The sequence below is a fragment of the Balaenoptera acutorostrata genome, chromosome 5, assembly GCF_949987535.1.
Source record: "Balaenoptera acutorostrata chromosome 5, mBalAcu1.1, whole genome shotgun sequence".
In the NCBI taxonomy this organism is placed as follows: domain Eukaryota; kingdom Metazoa; phylum Chordata; class Mammalia; order Artiodactyla; family Balaenopteridae; genus Balaenoptera; species Balaenoptera acutorostrata.
Genome location: NC_080068.1, coordinates 117,345,339 through 117,368,102, shown reverse-complemented (window position 1 = coordinate 117,368,102; position 22,764 = coordinate 117,345,339). Strand labels below are relative to the sequence as shown.

At 38.0% G+C, this 22,764-nt stretch overlaps 1 protein-coding gene across 17 annotated transcripts in view; it reads left to right on the top strand.

Annotated features, from left to right (window-relative positions):
* CAMK2D (calcium/calmodulin dependent protein kinase II delta) overlaps positions 1–22,764 on the top strand; it is a 281,455-nt gene that overhangs the window by 89,373 nt on the left and 169,318 nt on the right. The gene's annotated exons all lie outside the window — the stretch shown is intronic.

Sequence of the window (22,764 nt, the reverse complement as noted above, 5' to 3'; positions counted from 1 at the left end):
TGGACCAGGGCTCGAACCCATGTCCCCTGCATTGGCAGGAGGATTCTTGGGAAGCCCTGAAACTCAATTTTTATAGATAATGAAAGTAGTTGCCTCCATTTCCTCTAGCAGACCACAGTCAAACCAAAGAAACCCAAAGTAAGACAAGAATGATTTTCGTTTTGACACCCCATGCAGAATAACCTTCCCAAAAAAGGGGAAGTCGTACACCGGGGAAAGTTCTAAAGTTTTGTGACATCACACCATCAACACACTCTGACACAATATAGGATTTTTTCAGGGCTCCATAGCAGCCAACGTCATAGCTCCTTGGTTGCCTCACTTGAGGTTTTCTTCTCTCTCTCAGGTCGTTTGAACTCTCAGACCCATTTCTAACCACAAGAGAGATTTTTAGTGATCCTATACTTCAGGGTATAAATCACAGATATATTAAACTTCTAAGACACAATCTCAACCATAACAGCGGCAAATTCACTCATATCATTCATTTACTTAACAAATTAATCTTCTGGGAATATAGTGGGGGACTTCCCTGATGGTTAAGATTACACACTTCCACTGCAGAGTGTGCGGGTTCGATCCCTGGTTGGGGAATTAAGATCCCGCATGCTGCCCGGTGCAGCCAAAAAAAAAAATATTGGTTTGTTTTCATAGTATTCTGGGAATATGGTGGGAACACAACAGGCGAATATTCCTGCCTTGCAATGGAGCTTGCATTGTTGGGGTAGACAGAGTGTAAACAAAGTATAGGATGTTAGATTGTGATAGTTACTAGGAGAGAAAACAGGGAAAGGAAACAGGTATGTTGGGGGATTACATTTTAAATAGTTGATCAGTATAACTTTATCGAGAATGAAACTTGAGTGAAAACCTAAAAAACAGGAGGACGCAAGTCATTTGGCTCTCTGGGGAAAAAGAAGCTTTCCAGGCAGAGGGAACAAACTGCCTTTGTAAACAGGCCCTGAGGCAGGAGCTTGCCCAGTGGATTCCACCAAAGCTTTTTTTTTTTTTTTTTCCAATTGGAGAAATGAGGATAAGTTGTTTTTCATTTTATCTTAATCGATGGGTCTTCATGTCATGTAATGTGACAATGTTGTATTTACTCATGTAAAGAAAGATGATGAGACAACAACAACGGTAATGCCATACAGTAGTAAGCAGCTGCAAACAAAGGTGCGCTTCACAGATCGATACCACAGTGGACATCTGTGGGTGAACTGGGACGGGCGTGCAGTGAGCGGAACGTGGCTGTTCCTGTGGAGGTCTTGGTGCTGTTGACACTTCCACAGGGATCACTCGCACTTACTCGCTGCTAGTTCAGATTATGAAGGAAGACAGCATTTGGTCTTGACTTCCCTGAAGTAGATAGTCTGATATCTAAAGAATATAAGACTCTTATCCTCTTCTTCTGTTCTGTTATTTGCTTGGTTTTCTTAAAATCTGTCAGGTTTTAGAACTTCAAGGAAGGAAAGACTATTTTTGTCAATATTTTCCCCTGTGAAAATTGGCTTGTTACATTTTTATTTTTTTGTGTCTCTCTCGGCACAGAATCGATAATCTGAGAATTTACAGGGAGTAAGAGGTTTCTCCCGAAGAAACATATTAAACCAACTAAAAGTGGTCGTTCACTAAACCACTTTCTTTTCTTCAGTGTTTTTTTTTTTTTTAATGTTTTTCTGATTTTCAAAGTAATATACACATTTAGTGGAAAATTTGGAAGACACAATCACGTATGAAGAAGAAACTAGAGGGAACAATTTTTAATATTTGTTATAGTCATTTCTGCCTTTTATAATAAATCTATGTATATTGCTAATTTTCAGCATTCTCTTGTGTGCATTTTCATAACTCTTTAGATAAACCATGAAAATATAAATTTTAATTGTCTAACTCCACAATATATTTTGAGTGTGTAACCAATGCCAGGCCATGTTCTAGGCTCAACACACTGGTGATGAAGCAGCAATCAAGAGAGACAGTGTTCCTGCTTTTCCCAAGCCTTGCACCCTAGTGTAAGGAGATAGGCCATAAACAAATAAACCATTGTCATAATGTCATAGGGATTGGTTCTGTGCAGAGAATTAAAAATAGGGTAATTTGATACCAGGGCATTGGGTGGCTACTGTGAAAGAGAGACAGAATCAGTAAGTAGTTAAAGGCGACAGATAGATTTTATTCAATATTACTGGAGTTGGAGAAAGAGCTGAGCTGAATTCCAGTTATAACAAAGACAGCTGGAGATTTTATGGCCAAGGAGCAGAATGAGAGGTCAGTGGGTAGAAAATTATTAAGAGGAGATATCAAAAGTAGGGGGATTCTTTTGAAAATGGCCTAGAATAACAAGACTCTTATTAATGGCATACCAAGAATTTAGATATCAAGGAAGGGTGACGAGGAACTTGATCAGATATCAAGGGTGAGCAAAAATCAAGAGTGGGAGGGTGACTTAGCGGGAGTCGTTGCTAAAACTAGCTTCGGCAGTCGAGGACAGGGCCTCAAAGGACAAGACTTAGCTGAAAAGAGGGCTTAAAGGAGCCTCTTTAAAGTTTGGTCAAGGAGAGAGTCTTTGTCACTACTTTAGAGTGGCTTGTCTGGCACAGTATGTATGCGGAGGTCACACTTAAACTGATATCTAAATGACAGGAAGAAACCGTCCCGGGAAAGCTCAGGGAGGAAGGGTTGCAAGCAGAGGGAGCTTCCCTTGTTAGGGGAGGAGTTGGGGACCAGCGGGTGCCCTGCCCTGGGTGAATGGGAGGAGATGACCTGAGATGAGTCAGAAGGACAGGTAGTACCTGGTGGTAGGGCTTTGTAAACCGGGTCAGTGTGTTTGGGTTTTAGTCTAAGTGCAGTGGGAAGCCAGTGGAAAGATCTTAAGCAAGAGGAGCGTGTCTCAGTCTGATCTGCTCTGTCTGCAGTGTGTGAAATGGGTTGTAGTCACCTGAGCAGAGTCAGAGACCGTAGTGCTCCACCAGTTCATCAGGATCTAGTTTTTATCACCTCCATCTTCTTGGGTAAGAATTGAAATAGCTCCAGGGTGGCACTCTTCTCTGTGTGGGCCACATAGTCTCTGAAAAGCACCATGTATCTTTTTGCTCCACAAATTTGAAAGTGCAGGCAATTTCCTAAGCAGCTCCATCTTTCCTCTGCCTTTGGAGCAGCTAGTCAGACAATTTTGTTTGAACAGACTGGAAGGAGTGTAGCTAACTCTAAACTAACATTATGGTGCTGATGAAATTTGGAGAGAACATCTGACCTCATGCTTCTGTTAATTAGCTTGTTTTGATCATTATGTTCATCTTTTATTTGAATAAAATGGCTTATTTTCTCTTGAGGTATAAACAAATTCGTGGTAAATGAGATAGTTTGAGCTGTATGTCAGCATATTTACAAAATAAGGGGAAAATACCTTTAAGGTAGAGAAATAAAATACTTAAGGTAATATCCAAATTGTTGTCAAAATTATTCTGTATTTCCATTGTTTTTGTGCTTGATCTTTAATAAGCATTATTACTGAGGAATTTATTGAAACCTATAGTGGAGCCCAAATAACTAAAAACAGTAAGGAAAAACTAAGAAGACAGGCAAAACACTAAGTTCAACTATAGGAATCTGAAAAGAAGTAGACTGGGGAAAGAAAAGAAAAAATATCAAGAGCTTTGATCTAACGAATTTGATGTCCTAAGTGAGAAAATACCTACTTATAATCCTTTATTTTCAAGATCAATATTTGAGACAACTTTGCAATTGGCGGTATGAAAAATTTTGTTACTGGGTTATCTCATTCTCTAAAGACTTGAATTTACAGTTTGTGTAGATGTTGGAAAGAGCAAGATAGTTTTTTGAAAGTTTGCCGAAACCTTTATATTTGTAGAAGATCAGTATCACCTTTTAAGGTAAGCCTTTACTGATAAGGCTTACCTTATCAGAGAGCCAATAGAAGGGCTGTGTGGTCTTTTAAAATCTAGTCTGTATTAGTGCCCCTGGAACCCCTAGTACAATGAGTTAACCTTCCTGAGAGCATATTCTCTTAATGATTACATCCTTTCTACTACCTCTCACAGCTACTACCCTAAACACATAAACACGATCACTCATATGTTATTATAAAGTGCAATAGAAAATTAAAGACGTGGTATTAATGGAAAACTCTATAGACTCAGTGGACCCCACTTTATTCTACTTCTGACACTGGTCTGTTCTGTGAACTGCTGAAGCACATCCCATCTGCTCATTAACTTCTAGCTGTTTTCGTTGTAAAGCAGAGAAAAATTTGATCACTTTATTTCCTTCTGAGAATTATTAGAGTTAAATAATGCATCGTATCATTTTGGTGAGGAGTTAATAAACTTTGGAAGATATTGAATGTAAATAAACAGCTGAATAAATTATTAGGGGGCATTACTCACCAAGTAGTACCTAACTAATCATTTTTATTTATTTTTTAATTGAGGTATAGTTGATTTACAATATTATGTGTTTCAGGTATACAACATAGTGATTCACTTTTCAAAGGTTATACTCCATTTATAGTTATTCTAAAATATCTGCTATAGTCCCTGTGCTGCACAATATATCACTGTAGCTTATTTATTTTATACATAGTAGTTTTTACCTCTTAAAACCCTACCTCTGTCATGCCCCTTGCCCCTCCCCACCCTGTACCGGTACCCACTAGTTTGTTTTCTATATCTGTGAGTCTGTGTCTGTTTTGCTGTATTCACTAGTTTGTTTTATTTTTTAATTTCATATATAAGTGATTTTATACAGTTAATTAATCATTTCTTGATGTTTAGTAGTTTCTTCCTGGGAGGTGGGGAAACTCAATAGTGGGAAAACATAGTTCAGAAGCTGTTATGTATTATGTATATGGTATATACTGTATATATATATATTGTATATAATGTTATGTAATATATATTATATATAAATAATCAGAATCATAATATTGCAATAAGTGAGATCTCATAGATTATCTAGTACAAACTCAATTTTTTTTTGTTTGTTTTAATAATTAGGGAAAGTATCCTCAATAAAGCTGGGGGAAAAACTTTAAAAAAATAATTAGGAAAACTAAAGTTTTCTGAATCTATATGACTTATCCAAAGTCATAATTCTTTAATGACATTTCCAAACCTAAATTCTTAATACCCTCTCTATAAAAGAGGTACTGATGTTTAGGGAAGCTGACTTCCAGCAATAAGGTTGAAAAGGCATTGGTATCCGTGTTCCCTTTCAAGGAGAGTTTTGAAGTTGTTTTTGGTTCAATCAATCCTCTCCTCATATAGGATAAACATTAAGTTAAAAACTACTAATCCTAATACAAGAAAAGAAAACTTTATAAGTTTTGGAGAACGTAATACCTTATATATTAACCCTGATATGGAACCATTATATTTCTGAAAGATGCTCCGATTGAACAAGTTTTATAGTTTGACATATATAACAATACATGAAAGTACATACACTGACAGGTAGAGCTTAAAGAATACATAAAGACTTTACTTTCTATATAAGCAGTTTTCCCATGCCTGTGAGTGATAATTTATGGTATCTAGGATATATATAATTTCCTTTTCCTAAAATGTAAAACTGGAAGAGCCCTTAGGAATTATCTAAGCCCAATATAGGTTTTACAGTAGAGATTGGAGGTAATATGCACAAGGTCACACACAGATCTCCAAAGAGATGAAAAATGTGCTTATTACCTCATTTTGCATGTACTGTCTCTTCTTTTACCTGATCTTGGAGGCATGGTGTCATACTGTAAAAGTAATATTTGAACCTCAGTTTTAGATCTCCCTAGGCTTTGCAGAAATTTCTTGGGTCAAATATCATCCCTCTAATTTTCACAAGATAAAATTGACAGTCATTGTTTGTTCTTTGATTTTAACAAAATTTTACCCTTTTATTTCACTCTGCATACAGTCCTCTTCCAGGTTCCTAGAATTTATAAGGAATCAATCCAATCACATTGTATAAGCTTAACTTCAATAAATATTGATCTTAAATATCCCCAGTAGTTATCAGATGATTAAATTGCCTTAAATGGCTATTGCTACAAGATTTCAGTTTTGAACCCTTTGAAAGAGAGAGTCACATGGGAAAGAACAGTTAGTGTAAGTAAATGTTATCTGATATGCCAAGAAAACAAAGCTAATGTTTTTATGAATGACAGTCAAAAGTCTTTGTCAGTGTTGTGAGAAATCCAACAACCTTCTAAGGGAGTGATAATTAAATAGTTTTTCTCTATGACCTTCTTCATTTTTGGCATTTATGCCTAATATTCATAACAGTTTATAATTACACAAGAATATGTAATTTTTATTGTTCAACAACTTTCTCTAGTGCCTCTCCAACAGATTAAAGGTAATTTAACGCTATTCAGTAGTAAAAAGCAAAGTACTCTTGTTTTATCTTCACCTTTTATTTGATTAAATCTCACCTCTCTTTCTTGATTATTTGGTGTGAAGGTTAAATTACTTCTTAGAATATCTTACTGTCTGCAGAATTGATTATCCTCTTCTAACAATATGAGAAGTAGCACGAAGAAATTATTTTTTCTCCCAACAAATAAATATTTTCAAAAATACTCATTATTATCTACTCTAGCTTTTTCTTTTTTCTTTTCTTTCTTTCTTTCTTTCTTTTTTTTTTTTGTTCATTTGCTATGGTGCCAGTAATACACCCTTTATAATTCTTGGTTGAAAGTTAAATTCAGAATCTTTTTAAGTAAACAACTTACAGTAGAAAGATGAAATATAGATGTAAAAACCGTAGATTCAAGACAATATTTTAAATTCTCTTTTAATTAGTGAGTTTGGATCTGAGTCCATTTGTTATTGGTTCCTTTGTAAATTATTTTTTCCATATATCAAATGAAAAAGCCAGTTCCTGAGTTACGCTAAAAGCAGTTGGATTTTATATGAAATAACAGAGAAAAACGGTCCTTTCACAAATGAAGGACAGTTTGTGATTGAGACTTACTGGGTAGTACGCTTTGATCTACCCATGCATAATGGTTACTCACATGTATCTCCTGATTTTTCTACTAAACCTATTTTATGTCCATCTTGTCCTGTCTTCCCTAGTTTCAGGGTAGAACCCCCCTAACAGAGTATCGGAAGTTTATAATAGTTTCTTGGGCTCAGAATTATGTCCTAAACTAAAACTTGAAAGGAAAATAATACCAAATATTACTTGCACCTTTTTCTTTGTTTGTTTGCTTTACTGAGGCTTGAGTTGTGCACAATCCTCTCTCCTCTCCCTTACCTCACCACAGGCAAGACAGGCTTCTGCAGTCAGGAAGCCCTGAAAAGAGCTCGTGAATCTTTTAATCACTTAAAAATCATTGCTCTTTTCCCTTTCTTCTGATAGCTTTGATAATAAAAATAAATTTAGGTATAGTAAGCTATTGTGTTAAGATTTGAAGATGGGCTGAATAAAAGAAGAAAAATTCCAGTGAACTTTGTCACTAGAATTAATAACAAAACTGTTAACTGTGTTATTATTGTAACGGAAAGTGAGGTCCGGCTGCTCGCTGCTCAAAAGCCAATAAAGAGGCCAGGCTGGTGGAAAGGAAAGTTTGCCTTATTTTGGATGCCAGCAACGGGGGGGGGGGGGGGAGGGGGCACGGACGCCTGTCCAAAGGCTGACTTCACCCCCGCCCCACCACCAATCAGGGGGCAAGTGCTTTTACAGACAAAGGGACGGGGCGCCACGCAGAAACAGCACAGTCAGCTGCGACAGTCATCTTGAATTGCTCATCGGTGGTCTGACCAGCATCATCTTGATCGTTTTAGGGACAGGAGTCTTCAGTTCCAGATTTAGTTTGTTTCCATCTCTCTGAGGCCAGTTCTCGGAATCGTGGCAGCTTATGTCATGGCTACAGCCTGGTCATCATGTAGTTAACTTCTTCCGCCTGGTGGGGATTTCAGTATCTATAAGACAGCTCCCAGGATATGGCTCCGAATATTATCTATAGCCCTTGAGACGGAACTAAAGGTCCTTGACTATGCTTCATAACTCAACTATTAATTTTTGGTCTCCTTTGACTGTTTTCCTTTGTTTCTGCATTTTCTCACTTCTCTGATTAAACTTATTCTTTGGCTAAAGTTTCTCCACAGACAAAAGGCAGGCTGAGGACATGGGGGGGCGGCAAGGACCATAGGGTCCTGCTCCGCTTCATTATCAGGCACCGGTCTAAATGCTCTCCAGGCATACAGTCTTTTAATCCACAATACAAACAAGTGCCGTTCTTATCTCCGTTTTACAGGCCAGGAATCTAAAGCCCAAAGAAGTTACACAATTAACTAAAGTCATACAGCTAGTAAGTGGTCAAGCTGGGATTCAAACCAGCACATTCTACTATCACAATCCATGCTCTTCAGCATACACTGTATGGCCTCCAGTTGCTGTGTAACTTTGGATTACTCACACTGTTGTTTAATAAGTAGAGAAAAGAATCTCAAAGTTTTATGAAGATTGATTAAACTAAAAGTAGACTAAGACCCTTTTCTAGAGATATAGTATAATTTTACTATTTATCTTTAGTTCTAACTCCAGAGGTGAAATATCATCATGAGATTATTGAAACACTCATAGAAAATAACAGATATGATAGAATTAATTATATTTTATTAACAGTGAATTTTAGTATTTGGTGAAAAATCTTTTCAGTGGTCATATTTGATCCTGCATTATGTATTTACTTGCTATGCAAGACAATTTTTTACTCTCCTGTCTTATGGTTAAAGAAAATGAAGTATTTGTCAGAAAACAGTGAAGGTTTAAGGAAACAAACCAACAACGGTAATTAAGGTGATGTGTAACATGACAAAACAAATTTTTTTAAAAATAAATTTATTTTATTTTATTTTTGGCTGTGCTGGGTCTTCGTTGCTGCGCATGGGCTTTCTTTATTTGCTGCGAGCAGGGGCTACTGTTCGTGGTGGTATGTGGGCTTTTCACTGCGGTGGCTTCTCGTTGCAGAGCATGGGCTCTAGGTGCACGGGCTTCAGTAGTTGTGGCACGTAGGCTCAGTAGTTGTGGCTCGTGGGCTCTAGAGCACAGGCTCAATAGTTATGGCGCATGGGCTTAGTTGCTCCGCAGCATGTGGGATCTTCCCGGACCAGGGCTCAAACCCGTGTCCCCTGCATTGGCAGGCGGATTCTTAACCACTGTGCCACCAGGGAAGCCCTGACAAGACAAATTTTAAAAGCTATTCTTTAAATTGTAGAAAAAGAATCAGGACAAGACATTTACGGGATGATGGATTCTAAGATCAGATGAACCCTCAGGTGGGCATGTGTATTTTAAACAACCAATGCTCATAACTTATTTTAATAGAGTATATTCAGAAATACCAATTTAGAGTTTGGAGATAACTTTTGGACGTGCAATTTAGAGTTCAATTATAACACTTATTTCTAGCATTTTATAATGCTTGCTGTGGTTTAGTTTGATAGAAAAATTGTCACTTTAGGAAAGGTAGTGCTATATTCTGATTATTTTTAAGTTTGAAAATAGGAATTTGTTTTCTTAAAAATGCTCCAAAGGCAGAAGCGTTTGCTCTTTGAATTTGATTTATAGTGCATCTGCCTAACAAAAATAACTGCATCTCTGATGAACTTGCCATGGAGTGATGATTGTGTCAGGTTACTGTTTGATATGTTCATTTTGTTGATTATTTAGTTTAAAAGGCTAATGGATTGTTTTGAAGGGAAGGAAATAGATGCATACAGTAATATGACTTGAGTTCTTCTTCTGTTAAAATATCTTTTCACATTTTGTATTTCAGTGGTCATTTACTATATGTTGTCTATGAAATGACAGAAAAATTATTTGGTAGGATTTTGTTCACACTATTGAAGTTCAGTAGTTCACTGTTCAAAGATTACTTTCAGTTTTCAGTAACAGGTATATTGTGTAAGAGTTTTAACCAAAGGCTTAGAATAAGAAGAAAAATTTCTATAGCCTACAAAATTACTCTCCAAAGAAGATGGCAGTAATTTTTGTGAATCCATTATTTTGATGTATAGGAAATCTTGTCTTTCATTCATTCTGTTCAGAAAATGAATAATTGTACTTAAAAATATTTAATTGGAATCTTACATTATGTAAACAGTTCCCCTGTAGAGATATTCCCAATTATAATTCCCTTGAGTATCAGTGGTTTTGAATATTCAGATGAATTTGGGTTGGATTACTTGTAAAAAAAAAAAAAAAAAAACAGAACAGTGCTTTAATTGTTAATCTGTTTTGTATTAAGAGCAAAACTCTTACTTTAAAATCAAAGTGGTGAAGCAGTATTTTATATTTTGATTAGCTCTGAAAGTAACTTAAAAAATATTATTAAGAGATACTGATTTAATTTCTTGCTATCCATTATTTTTTCTTCTAATTTCTTAATCATTACATGAGTTTTTTACATCAACATTTGATTTTAGAATTAAAAAGTTATACCAGTCTGGATGCACATAAAATGAAACAAGATGAGCAAAATAAAATATATATGATTTGTGATTTCCAATGATTAGCATTAAGCACTGATTGAGTTGAACAGTGCTAACTCTGTTGCAGTTAAAATACTGAAAGACTACAGAGATGCATGAGACATAGTCCTTAACCACAAGGAGTTTACAGTTTAGGAGGGCAGATTGTGATGTATGAAACTAAAATACAAGGTGGTTACATACTGTAATGAAACTCTTACTGAGTGCCATGAGAGCACTAAGGAATAAACTAAGAAGTTTAACTGAAATACGTTGGGTAATGAACAGAATTTTGCCATAAAGGAGTATGGATTGGACTCGATAGCATTATGGAAAGAACATCAAAAGGAAAGATCAGATATAAACGTCCTTGTCACACTTAAAGAGTGATAGAAAATCTGTAGTGATTAGAGTATAATTTGTGTGTTGGCCATCAAGTTTGATTGGGAGTAATAGTGGAGAGTCTTGACTTTCTGTGTCAAGGAATTTTATCACTAATCTGTAGAAATAGGAAATTATTAAAGATTAATTTAGTTGACACACATGATTATATCAGTTTCCCTGAAAGACAAATTTGGTAATAATAAGCATAATTGTTCAGAGTCAAGAGAAACTGGTGTTGAAAAAACATTTAAAAGTCTTTTGAATTAATTTATGTATAAGACATGACGAGTTTGTAAACTATGGTAATGGGAGCAGAGAAGGCAGAAAGGGCAAAGATACCGGTGACACTGTGAAGGTAGAATCAGACCATCTTGGGCAGCAGTTATATTGTGGTGAGTGGGATAGAAGGAGGTTCCTCTGAGGTGTCTGTTTTGAGTGACTAGAGAAATATTGATTCCTTTAAGAATAGAGAAAACAGGAAAAGAAAGTTGGAAGAAATTAGAAATTTAGTTGAATATGAGAACATGAAATTTTTTTTTAAAGATTGGAAAATATCTCTTTTGGGGGACCATGGACCAAAAAAATATAGAAATAGCAAACAACACCGCCTAAAACCCTGATTGTTCACTTTTTGCCAGAAAGTGTAAGTCTCTAACCACTTGGGCATTCCTCTTCAGGATGGAAGTGGTTGGCAGTGATTATGATCATCCCTCCTAGACCAGTACTTGACTGCAGCTAGACTCTTGGTTTTGGGTCCTTGTTTATATAGAGGAAGTCTAGACAGTCAGATTCTGCTCAAAGTGTCTCCTGAACAAGCAAGATAGTCTCTGCGCCAACTCCATCACCTAACTGTGGTTTAGCATTTCTAGGGTGTTCTTTCTCCCGTGGTCTCTCAACCAGAGTAAGGCTCACTTCTCACTAGTCTCTCGTGCCTTAGCCAAACATATATCTTTTCTGACTCAGTACCTTAATTACTTTAATTTGCATGTATCTTATCTGACTTATATGTGGGACATGACATAGAACTCTAGAGAATGTGAATACGTATTTTGGAGACACGTCGGGGATAGTGAGAGTGGATGAACACATCTAGCAGTATGAGCATTGTGAAGGGTACCAAAGACAATGATGACAAGTGCCTACTTGTAAAGAGCATGAAACGCCTTTTATTTTTTAAGAGCTATAATAACAATAATTTTCTTAGATTATTTTTATTTTCAGTGTACTTTAAGATACATTTTTATATAAAATAGCTAAAATTTTTCTAGATAAATAAAAGGAAACTATATTTTGGGGACAAAATATTTGGAATTGTACAAAAAAGCAATATTGACTTTTTTTCACTTTTAACAATAATAGTTCAACTGTGTTGATTTTAGGTAGACTTACATCAATTTTTACTCTTATAAGTACCAAGACTATGTTTTATTAACAGGCTTAATTTTATTGGAGCTATAATGAAGTTTTAATATTGAAGATCAGATGTTTTCTTCAGCCAATTGCCATTCCCCAATTTCTCACTTAAAAGCTGGTAATTCCAATTATATATTTAAATTTATTTGTTAGGAACTTTCCAACAGGAGAACTCTGATGAAACATGGTTTTCAAATGTCATTCTCATATGTGTAGATTATTCCAGTGACCTTTTCTTTTGATATTCCATATATAAATCTGCCTTTCAAAATTAAATTACATCTCCTGGTCACTTTTCTAATAATACATTCATAATATGGAGAAGAGAAATAAGATAAGGCCATTTTCCCCCGCCCAGAAAGCCAAAGAATCAATGATTTATAATCACTGAATTTCAACCTGGGGTGATTTTGTCACCTTCACTGTCTCTTTCTCCTGGGGCTCTTTAGCAGTGTGTGTTTTGTTGTCACAACTGAGGGTGCCCATCTGGCATCAGTTGAGTGGAGGCCACAGAAGCCGCTAAACATCCTACAGTGCGAAAGACAGACCCTCACAATAATGAATTATTTGGTCCAACAAGTTAATAGTGCTGAGATTGAAAAACTCTGATTTAAGGTAAGAGTGACAACAATAACAATAAGACAGATAGCCAGCCTTTACTTGCTGGATCCATGCAATTTCCTTACATTAAAAAAAATTAGTACATGTGTCCCCTTAAATGAAGGACAAGTAGGCAATGACACTGGCATAGAATATCCTGTGTGCAAAAGTTTGTAAAATACTCCCTTTTAACAAAAAAGTAGAAAAATAACTAGTTTAAATGTCAACCATAATTAAGAAGAAACACAGATTAGAATTTTGGTTTTTTCTAAGTTGTTCAAAAAGGATATTTATATAATGAAACATTTTTCATTTAAAACTAAGTGAAAACTATGTAAGTCAATATTTAAGTAAAGTGAGTACAATACCTCCCAAGAATCAGATGGAGGTAAAAAGGAAATAATTCTCCAGTGAAATAATTTTATCGTCATTGTGAATCACTTAGAACAGCGATTCTTACCATTTTTGGATCTTCAGCCTCCTTCAGATAAACTTTTTTTTTTTAAAATTTTATCCTAGTGTTTTCCAATCAATCAATTAAATCCTTTTTAAAAAATTAATTAATTTATTTATGGCTGTGTTGGGTCTTCGTTTCTGTGCAAGGGCTTTCTCTAGTTGCGGCAAGTGGGGGCCACTCTTCATCGCGGTGCTCGGGCCTCTCACTATCACGGCCTCTCTTGTTGCGGAGCGCAGGCTCCAGACGCGCAGGCTCAGTAGTTGTGGCTCACGGGCCCAGCTGCTCCGCGGCATGTGGGATCTTCCCAGACCAGGGCTCGAACCCGTGTCCCCTGTATTGGCAGGCAGATTCTCAACCACTGCGCCACCAGGGAAGCCCCGGGTAAACTTTTATAGGCTATAGATTCTCTCGCTTCACAAAATTCCATATTGACATCAAATTTTTCATATAGTTTGGAGTATTTATGGAGATCAGTAGAGCCTAAAAATGGACCCTTAGACCATAGATTTCATATTAAAACAAAACGGAACTTATTTTGAAGAAATATAGTGAAATGACCTCTTACTCTTAAATGTGATTCTCATGTTAGTCTTAATGACCTTGTAGTTCATATAAAAAGATTTGCACAGTTCTCTCCACCCCAACTCTCATCTTAATAAAGCATGCATTTTGAGTTGGGGATGTAGTCTGTGGAAGGGAGAAATACCACCTAGTTCACTTGAGAATTAAACCCTCAGACAGGAACTAAGCTAACCTCACATTTATTTATGCCTATTTGTATCTTTACATTATTAATCCCTCCCCAAAGAATTTGTTAAGAAAATGAATAAGATTTTAGATATGCATCTAGCAAAGAGAATAAACTGCTTTTGAAACAATTTGGAAGTATCTAAAGTGAAGCAGAGAAATTGCACTATAGGCAGAAGCCAACCTCGCAGAGACTGGTGCTGACATATGCTAATTACAAGCCTTTAAAAATCTGCTCATTAAAACAAGTTTTATTAGGTAACCTTGGCAAGCCTGATTCCTTACTTCATGTGCCAAAAGGTAATGAAATTTATTTAAATAAAATAGAATAATGTCGCTTTTTAACTAATTTTGATGGATCTTGTCCCCAATTAATCTGAATCAGTGATGCATTACTATGATGTAACAGTTGCAGAGCATCTCCCAATAAAATGGAAAAAACAAATGAAACTCTCTCCTGAGGTCTTCCCATAAACTAGACAGTGTTATTTAATTGTTTATTTTTTGAGACTGAATGGAAGGTTGTTTCGCAGTTATTTGTTTTTAATTTGGGAACATTTTAACGTTTCAGTAGTGAATTTTAACAAGATTACTCTGGCTGTGGTGCGTCTGACCATGTCTCTCCTCTGCTCAGAAACTGCTCAGTGGCTTTCTAGTTAGAAGACAAGCCCTGGAGTCCTCACGATGGCCTGAGACCCTACACAGGGATCACCAGCCCCTTCATCTTCCTGATCTTAGATCAGCTCCACTTCCCTGCCCGATACCTGCTCCGCTCCAGACCCTCTGGGCTGCTTGGGTTCCTCAGCTGTGCCCTGTGTTCCTTCTGAGGGTGCGGCCCCTGCCCCAGCAGTTCTGCAGGCTGCTTCCCTCAGGCCTCTGCTCAGCCATTGCCTATCCGGAGGCCTCCCCTGCCAGCTCTGCCCGCAGCACACTCCCTGCCTTCCTTCCTTGCTTTATTTTTTTCTCTAGCACTTACCATGACACTGTATGCTTAGTTGTTGTTTTGATTATTTTCTACCCACTAGCATATAAAACCCCAGGAAGGCAGGGACTTTGCTTGTTAACTGTTATATCCTTTGTACCTAAAATAGCCTCTGACATAAAGTCTGTGCTCAATAAATAAATGTTGCAGGGATTAAACAATGCATGGGTGGATATATTTTTATTAAGTTAAATTTAGATCATCTGAAGGGGAACACACTTCTATTAATATAAGTAGAAGAAAAACATACATTTTAATTTATGAAGTAGTTGTTTTATTCAAGCACAGGATTCATCTATAGGATTTTGGATTCCTTCTGACTAAAGTGTGTATCAGTGGCTTAGGGCAAGCCCACACCTAAACAAAGACTGTAAAACCAGAGAGCAAACTTAAGGTTTCTGTCTGGTTGGGCAGGTCAACACACCATATGGCAGCATACCTCTTTTTACTGTCTGGTCTTCCTGAATCATCCCTTATCACTTAGTCTGAAATTCCCCATCCTGCAGGAATCTGGACCCATACCCCTCTTGGTGTTGTTTGACACATTTCCCATGCAGCTTGTAGATTCTCAGGCATCCTTGTTGGGAGTGTCAGGGTCTCACTGTTTCTTTTACCTGGCAGACACCTAAAACTGCTAGCTGCTTCCCCATTTTCCTGGGGAGCATTCTAACTATACCCCAGGAAGCAGAAATGTACTATCGATAAAAGTCACCAATTTCCCCCCCGTTGCCAGATCACCCACTGATCTGGTTGGTGAGCCTCATTCTTAGACATTTATGGGATAGCCCTTAATTTGACTACTCCACTCTTCAAAGCAAAAGCCTACTTTTCAGATGAAATTGCCAAACTGTTGGGTAAAGAAAGAGGGTTGGTTGTCTCTCTCACTCTTGCTTCTTTAATAGGCTTGTCCTGTCCTCAGTGATTCCTTTGAAGGCCTCTGGGAGCCCTGCCCTGCACAAGGATTGACAAGCTTTTTCTATAAAGCACCCAATAGGAAGTATTTTAGACTTTGCTAGCCATGCCTTCTCTCATCCCAACTATTCAACTTTGCCATTGTAGTTCGAAGTAACCATAGACACTTCATAACTGAGTAGGTGTGACTGTGTTCCAATAAAACTTTATTTACAGACACTGAAATCTGAAATTTATTTTTTATATGTCATAAAATATTCTTCTTTTGCTTTTTTTACAACCATTTTAATTTTTTTTTTTAAGCCTGTTCTCAGTTTACAGACCATTCTAAAATAAGTATTGAGCTGGATTTGTTCTGTGGGCCGTAGTTTGCTAAAGCCCTACGCTAGAGTCTAGGAGACCTTCCTTTATGGGTTATTTGGACCTCAGATATTTGCTGGACTCCCTAATGCTTTCTTTCCTGGGCCTGGGAAACAGCTTCATCTTGATTTCCTGGCCACCTTATATATTCTGAATCTCGGAGGACAGAAGCTAAAATATCTGGGTGCAGTAATGACCTGTGTGGCTTTCCATTTCTGAATTCCTCTAATTCTGGCAAACAGTTTCATTTCAACTCTGGTTTCTGATTTAGTGCTGTTCCGGATTCTAGGTCTAATGTGATATGAAAAGCCTTAACCCTGCTGCTCAGTTTCCTTTCAGTCTGGCTATTGATCTTGCTGTTGCCTGTGCTCCTAGTTGACCCTTGACTGGATTTCTTGCCCTGCAGTGAGGTTCTAGATAGTTGCTGCTCACGAATTTCCACCTCGTCAGCCAACTACCACACCTAGGTAACCTGTTAATGTTGGGTTTGGTTAAGAGCTTGAGCTGACATCACTCAAAGCTTACCTATATTCTTTTTTACTTGAAAATTGATCATCTGTTTCAGATTACCTCTGAATTTACACACACAGGTGCTATTTCTAAACAATTTTAACCCCTGACTTTTTCTCATACTTTTGGATTATATATAACCTAGGCCAGTTTTGTCCTCATTTGGCAGATTTGGTGCCCTCTAAGCTGTGAATCTGACAGGATGTTATTTTTTCTGTTTATTCTGATATTTTTGAGGTGTTTTTCTTTTTGAATCTAATCTTTTCCCCATCCTTCCCAAAATACTCTTAGTCTACTAGGGGCTGTACCTCTTATAAAATGGCAGGTAGAATGGCCTCAGTTGAGAGCTTGCCTTTCTTAATAACACAAAACCATTCTGACAGTAATGGGTATAATGAATGAATTTTGATACAATAGAGGACAGTTTCTCTGAGAGTACAGAAGAGGCCATATTATATTCACCTTCAGTTGCAAAGATCTCATGAGGAAATCCCCTCTATCCTTTGGACCTATTTGCACCTGTAAAGCTGACCTGGATCCCCTTCAGTACTCTGCTAGGTTAATCAAATGGGGCACTGTAATACGAGCACTGATGAGGAGTCTGATGTTTCTCAAAGAGAGAGGGTGATGCCACTCTGATGCCATTCAGGTGCAGGAGAAATTTCCCCTGGTGAGGGAAAGAAGCAAACCGCACCTAGGCACAGAGTCATTCCAGCAGGTTATCAGGATGGGCAGTGCAAGCTGCCATCAATGGTCAACAGTTCTTTCTCTACGTGTTGACAGCTTATCAGAATTCCCTGGCCTCACAAAACCATCAACACAGTTCCCAGACCCTGTCCTACTGCAGGTGATTGATAGAGCTGACATGGTTCCTGGTTTTTGACTTGCTTTTCCTGGGCCCTGGACCCAAGTCTACACTCTTGAAGTCTGGGCTTATGAGCCCCTGGGCATGACTTTGCAGATAGCCCTATTTGTGACCTGAACCTGTGATAACTACCTCTGGCCTTGACCTTCCATTTTTCCATCTCTCCACACCGTCCCCTGCTCTGTCTCTCCACACTAAGGCTTTTGTCCTTGCTTGGCTTTTCTATCCTGTTTGCCTCTGATGTCCTGGAAGACAAAATTATTCATTTCCATTGAAACATCACAATTTTTAGCAGATATTTGAATAGATATAAACTGAAGAAATGTAACTAGTCTACTGAGAAAGATTTTCACTTTTGTGAATTTATTTATTTGATATTTTGATTAATTACTAGTCCCTGAGTTACATAACATAGAGATAATTCCTGCTCTGTGTGTGTGTGTATGTATATACACAGTTGACCCTTGAACAACTTGGGTTTGAGCTGTGCTGGTCCTCTGATAGATATACATTTTTCAATAAATATGTACTACAGTACTACACGATCTGAGGTTGCTTGACTGTGCAGATGTGGAATCACAGATATGGAGGGCCAATTGTAAAGTTATACACAAATTTTTGACTGCATGAAGGGTCGGCACCCCTTACCCCTGTTCAAGGGGTCAAGTTCAAGGGTCAACTGCATATAACTATTATTATTTACATATATATATAGTGTTCTCTTGTTCTTAATTTTAAGTTGTAGTGTGTCTCATTTCACAGATATATTTTCACCTTTACCCCTATGTTCATTTTGCAAATTGAGAACTTTAATGATCACCATGAGTGGGTCATTACTTAGCCCAGCACAAATTGTATCATGATTTTATTAAGTTGCCAATAGCAAATTTACTGCCTTAGTATTTTTCTACTATTATTTTAGACTCTTGACAGCATTTTATTCCTAAAGATAACATTCTTTTTAAAAAGTATCTTGAGAGAGTATGAAAATCATTCATAAAGTGTTTTAATGTCACATGATATTCAAATGGTTATGTTGGTGACTGGATAACTTCAGGATCTGAAAGGCTAGTAGCTCTCTGAGTGAAGAACTGAAGAAATAGGCAGTGGAAAATATATCTTCCAATAAGTGATATTTTATTAAACTAATCTTCCATTCTATATCAGCCAATTAAGGTTCTTCTGCTGCCATGGGTAGTCGCACCAAAGTCATGATCCTTTTCATCAGAGATCAGGAAGAGAGATCTGGCTTCCAGCTGTATCTGGACTTAGGAAATCTTCCAGTGCCCTGTGGTGAAAGGAAGGTCTCTCTTATCCTCACCAGCTCTGAAAGACAGCTGAGGAAGAGAAAGCTATGGTTTCACAACCTCTTTATGGAAAAGAAAATAAATCTTTAGGCTGAATGGTGAACATTGCACAAAAGAGAAAGATAAATAACCTCACTCCCCCTGCCACACCTGACCTGGAGAGATTCTGGGGATTCGGAGGGAAGTTCCCTTCTGAGTAGGTACTTTGTTATCAGTTTGGGTTTAATTCAGCCTGAGCTGTTCAGTTGTCTGCTTCTGATGGCATCTGTGTGTGTGCTGAAGCTGAGAGGTGGGAGAGTGGAGAGGAGTTGGAGGTTCTGATAGTGGCCAGATGCTTTTTGATTTTCTACAACTCTGAAGCTAGTAGTTCTGTATTCCTCTCATCCATCTCTCTACTTCCCAGCCCACTTGAAGATTATGGCTTCTTTGAGATAAAAGGAACTCTGTAGAGCTCTACAGAGCCCTATTAGGAATCCTAATGAATAATTGAAATACACAAAACTGAACTTGTTTCCTGGTGTCGTTGGAACACAGTACAATCAGGGGTGAGCTGGACTGCCATTGGTTGGTTCTGAAACCTTCATTTACATAAGATTCCTTTGATAAAAATGCATATTTGTAGGATTCAACATCACAGATTGACCTGGGGTGGGCTCTTGGAATCTGCTATTTATTTACTTGCTTGATTTTTTGGTTTATTGACTTTTTGGTTAAGTCAAGCACCAAGTGATTCTGATATAGGTTTTCAGGGACCACAATTTAGAAAAAGCATTTTTCTAGAGATGATGTTACAAAGAGCTAAATCCCCAGTAAAGCTTTGGGCCAGGAACCTTTTATTCAACTCTGGTAGATCACTAGACTCCCTGTCTTCTTTCTTTTCCATACTAGGTCTAGAGAATGAAATCATTAGGAAGGGTTCTTAGATAGCAATAACCTGAAACCTATTGTGTCTAAACACTTACCGTAATTATCTTATTTAATTTTTCCAACAAGTACTTTGCAGGTATTAGTATTACCTCCATTGTTTGAATGGCTCCAATAAATATTGAGCACCCACTATGTGCTCTGCACAGATGAAGAAGCTGAGTCTCAAAGAGATTGATTAATTTGCCTGAAGTTACTTATTTTATGAAGGGGGGAACCAGGATTCAAATACATTTGTTTGATTCCAAAGTTCACGTTTCCACTACACAAGCCTTCTGTTCTTCACTTCCTCCTCTGGTTAAAGCCACGAGAGCTCTCTGTGCAGCTGCATGACATTTTTATTTAGATAAAGCACTAGAATGTGACCTACATGCTACCAAATATTGTTGACATGTAAGGGGTTTCCTACTTGTGCGGGAAGTTGGGACATTTACACATGAAAATACTCAACATTTCAAAGGAGCGTGTAATTAAATGCCCAAATTAGATACATAGAGAAGAGAGAGGCTCGTGTTATATGTGAAATGTTTTATGCAGGATACTGGACAGATTTGAATATCTTGAAGGACAAGATTTAAGGGAGCTGGGAACAGTGTTGCCCCCAAATCATGGAAGTTGACATGAGTCAGTTCCGGGGATAATACTGAGTAATCATCCTTCTACATTTTAAAGGTTATTAACACACATTTAGCTATGTAAGTAATTCCCCCTTGTTCCCTTCTCACTGAAAACTTTTTGAAAAAGAAGCACTCTGTTTCCATTCCATCAGCCTCTGCATTCAGGCCCCTGCTCATGTGTTCCAATGGAACTGCTCTCATCATGATTACCAATCACCTTATTACTAAGTTCAGTGGAACCTTTCAGGTTCTGGTCTTACTTGCTGTCTCTCTACAAGTTGAAACTGTGAGTCACCTGCTTTGGCTTTGTAACACTAGTGTTTTTCAGATGTCTTCTTTGTCTCTAACAATTCATTCTCAGTTTCCTTCCTGAGTTCCTCTACCTTTGCCTATCCCTTAAATCTACCCAGGGCATCTCAATCATAGGCTGTTTATTCCCAAACCTATCTTTCACAGTCTAGCATTTCTTTCCAAACACACTTCCCACTACCTACTGGAATGTTCGCTTGGATGTTGTACTGGTACCCTACTGGTAATAGTATGCATGAAATGGGCCTTGTTTTCCAACCCTGCTCCACCCGCCCCACCCAGACCTGCTCCTCTGCTTGTGTTTCCTGCCTCAACTTTATAGCCTTGCCTAATCCAGAAACCTTGTGCCGTCCAGTTCACCTCTCTTTCCCTTGCCAACTTACGTAGTCGCTGAGCAACACCTCTCACTTCAGCTTCCCTAATGGCTTTTAAGTCTCTCCCCTTCTCTTTACCCACATACCAGAGGCCAAGCTCAAATAAACTCTTCCTCTCCTCCGTTCTTCACTTTGCTTCTGAGAAAGATATTTTTAAAATGCAAATCAGATCTGTCACTCCTTTCCTTAAAATCTTTCCATGGCTCCCTAGTTCCTCAGGCTAAATTCTAAAATCCTAACTCTGCAGAATCTTGTACATTTCAGTTCCCTTAGTTGTTCTCTACTCTCTAGTCATGTAGACCACTTCCCCTCCTTCAACCCCTCCTTCAACCAGTTGTCTCCTACCTCTAACGAAGTCCAAACTGTTCTCCTAAATGTGCACCTGGCAAAACTGAGAGAACATTGTATTCTGTGCCTTGTAAGTACCTAACCTTCCCCCTAGAAAGAGGGCCCCTGTGGGAATCACACCTAAGGAGAGAGCAGAGGACACTCCCTGCAGGTGACCTCTGATCCTCAAGCTCACGTTCTCCGGCACCTAACTCATTTTTCTTTTTGTATTCTAGCGTTTTCACCCTTGTTCTCACAGTCTCCCTCTCTCCCTCCCTCCCTCTCTCTCTCCCTCTCTCTCTCTCTCTCTCTCTCTCTCTCTCTCACACACACAAATACACACACACACACCTGTGTTTCTAATCAGAGCTATTTTCTGTTCAAGCTTCATCCTTTTCAACCGCATCTTCCCAATCAGGCTTCCCTTTCATTCATCTAAATTGGTGTTTTTATATTTTGCCTGAACAAATGTACAGAACTATTTGAGTACGCTACTAGCTCCTACCTCTGCTGAGAGGATTCAGAAATTAGAAGAGTGACGGGTGGGTCAGGCCCTGAAGTTACAAATTGGGAGGCACAAAGCATGAACGAATAAAACGAGGTTTGGGAGGGTAGGATGGAGAGCTGCATGTCCGTTTAAGGGTGGACAGGGGTGAGGTTGCTGCTCTTGCTTGCTTTCAGTCCACAGACTGCTGTAGAACCTACGGGGACCAGTTCAGAGACTTGGTGTTCCTCCCTGAGATTTAGAATTTATTATTTCAAGAGCATTTCAGCTCTGCCCAGACAGCCAAGGCTTCCACAGTAAAGGCCTAGGAATCAACCTGCAGACCAAAAAAAACCTTACACTTTTATAGTTTCTGGAAAAAAAAAATTCAGATTATATCTTACTTGATAGATATTTTGTAGCAATTTGCCTTCAAGTTTTATACCAAAGTAAGTTTACAGACTACAGTTTTCAGGGGAATCTCCTGAATAGCCGGATTATTATTTGCTTGCTGCTAAAAATTGTTGATTATGTGCCCAAACCGAAACAAAAGAGTGCATTTAGCTTTTTCTATGAGGATTTCTGAAATCAAACACGAATGAAACCAAGGGACCAAAGATAAGGGCTCACAAGTTCATGAAGCTTGCTAATGGGATTTTAAATAATTCCCCTTTATACTTAACTTTCACTCAACTCTATTAT